Raw genomic sequence first — 2379 nt, 5'->3', positions numbered from 1 at the left:
TTTCCAGTATACATCTTGCACTTTGCAGCAGCGTGTTACTGTACGGTGTGTCAATTGTGTGCTCAAGTGTACAAACACACACAAATGTAATCCTAATTGTTATTTTCAGAATTTCATCTGAATTTGCAAGCAGTCAAGAAAAGTTGGGGAAACAAAAGAATCCCAAATAAAAATATTTCAACTAATGTAAGAAAATATGAACTCCAGCATCCTGTCTCTGGTGTGAGTGTCAGTGTAGGTGTGTGTGTGAAAGAGAGTGTGTGTGCTTGGCAGAGAGAGAGAGAAAGTGTCAGTGCATGTGTGTGTGTTGAGTTGTGAAATTCACACTCAGTCCTTACTCTGAGCTCAGAGGGGCAGTATATAAGCACACAGACCCTCAGTGCTGCACTCACACTCGACCGCTTCAGACCAGACCCACCGCCAGCGAACTCTCTCTGCGTTTCTGTCCAGGTGAAGGGTCTCCATTAGAGCTTGTATGATATATCTGTAAGAGTATGTATTTTATCTCTATTAGAATGTGTATTTCTCTCTGTCTGTCTCTCTGTATGGCTTTCTGTTTCCCTCTCTGAGTTTGTAAAAGCACACTTCACAGGCACAGTAACCCTCTCTCTCCCCATCTCTCCTTCCCTCTCTCTCTCTCTCTCTCTCTGTCTTGTCTCCTCAGGTGAAGATGTTGATGTCAGTCCTGTGTGTGTTGGCTGTGCTGGCGATCGGCCCCAGCAAGGGCCTGCCCTGCCAGAAACGATTACCTTATGTTCGATACCAGACATTCATCGACAGGCACGTACCAAACAACTTCCCCAGGAGCGTCAACATACAGCAATGGAGACGCTTCTTAACTGCCAGTGGACTCTGCGGCCGAGTCCCAACCCAGACCTTCATCGACTCGACTCCGGGGGTCGTCGACAACGTTTGCGGGGCAGGAGGCTGGAGATACTCGCAGAACAACCGGGGGAATTTTTGTGTGAGCTCTAGCAGGTTCATGGTGTACAGCGTGCGGAGCAGCATCACACAGAATGGGTGTCGTGTCAGTAGAGTCATTCGTACCCAGAACTTCATCACGCTGGCCTGTGAAAACATCAGCAACCTCTGCCGTCCCGTCCACTTCAATGGCACCAGGAACCGGCCCAATCCGGCAAACCCACCCTGTCCGTGATTCTAACACCACGTGTATTATTGTGATTTAGTTTTCTGTTTCCCCACAATAATCACCAATAACGAACAATGATTTCCTGTGAGATCTTATGCTTTTAAAACTGTTTCTGTGATTTTAACTATCTCTGCCTTTACACTGTCTCTCTGCTGTGTGACGCGCTGGGTGTGTCAGTCTCCTGAGAGCTGCGTCTCTCACTCTGACACCCCCCGCTGTCTCTGTCCTGCATCACAGAAAGTATAAAATATATAAAATAAAGTATTTTGCAGAGCAGCTGGTGTTGTGGGAGAGTGTTGTATAACAGAGGACTGGGCTGTATAGCACACAGGGGCTGGGGGGGCACAAGAGGGTACAAATAAAAATATACAGTTCACAGACAGGAAAATAGTCAACATTTTGATTCAAAACTACTGTATAAAAGCTTGCAAAACCTTGAAATGTGGCTCCCCAAGACTATACCCTAAACTTTGAGGACAAATGTCAGAGGGGTTTTATAATTCACACTTCATTAAAACATTTCAGTTTCAAACCAGCAACAGCTCCCGTGTGTTCCTGTTCTTGTCACTAGAGTTGTTTCACTACCTTTTTTGTGGGAAGGTTTTTCACCCTGTTTTAAGACACCTGCTTTGCTAATGCACAGACTATTTCTTCTTTTCAGGTGTTTTGGTTGAGAGAGGGACTCTCAAAAGAAGTGTGACATTTTGAAAGACAGATCATGAGCAGGTTAACCATTAAAAGAATAAACGCAAACCGCTTTTTACACAATATAAACCAGGTTAAAAATAACATACCGCATTATCCAGCCCATCGAGCTGTATGGGTCCCAGTCAGTCAACAGGAAATGAGATAAACACCCAATAGAAACCCTGCATACTGAACTGTACAAAATAATAAGAGAGGGAGGGAGACAGCACAGTATTTCTAAAGACAGGTAGGGTCCAGGGTGGGCTTTTGAGGACTGCTGTCATATTTTACATACTAACCTACTTACTTTTACAGACTATTCCTGATACATACAACTTCTACCCTTAATTATATTGTTATAGTATTACTAGGTCAATTACAAACTATCCCTGATATTAACCTGCATACTGCCATAAAACAAAAATTACATTTTCCCACGCACAATAACCATCACACACACACACACACACACACACACAGTGAGCGTTAACGTGGCAGTGAATGTATGAAAAGGAGAAGCACAAAGAGCTTTTAACACAATA

The 2379-nt window shown here is 44.1% G+C and overlaps 1 long non-coding RNA gene across 1 annotated transcript; it reads left to right on the top strand.

Annotated features, from left to right (window-relative positions):
- Positions 1-389: 389 nt before the first annotated feature.
- On the top strand, positions 390-1426 carry LOC136768611 (uncharacterized). The gene is made up of 2 exons (XR_010822006.1): positions 390-450; positions 665-1426. It is a non-coding gene; the product is annotated as an uncharacterized LOC136768611 (long non-coding RNA).
- The last annotated feature ends 953 nt before the right edge of the window (positions 1427-2379 follow it).

Source organism: Amia ocellicauda, chromosome 14, assembly GCF_036373705.1.
Source record: "Amia ocellicauda isolate fAmiCal2 chromosome 14, fAmiCal2.hap1, whole genome shotgun sequence".
NCBI lineage: Eukaryota > Metazoa > Chordata > Actinopteri > Amiiformes > Amiidae > Amia > Amia ocellicauda.
This window is presented reverse-complemented; position numbering and strand designations above follow the sequence as displayed.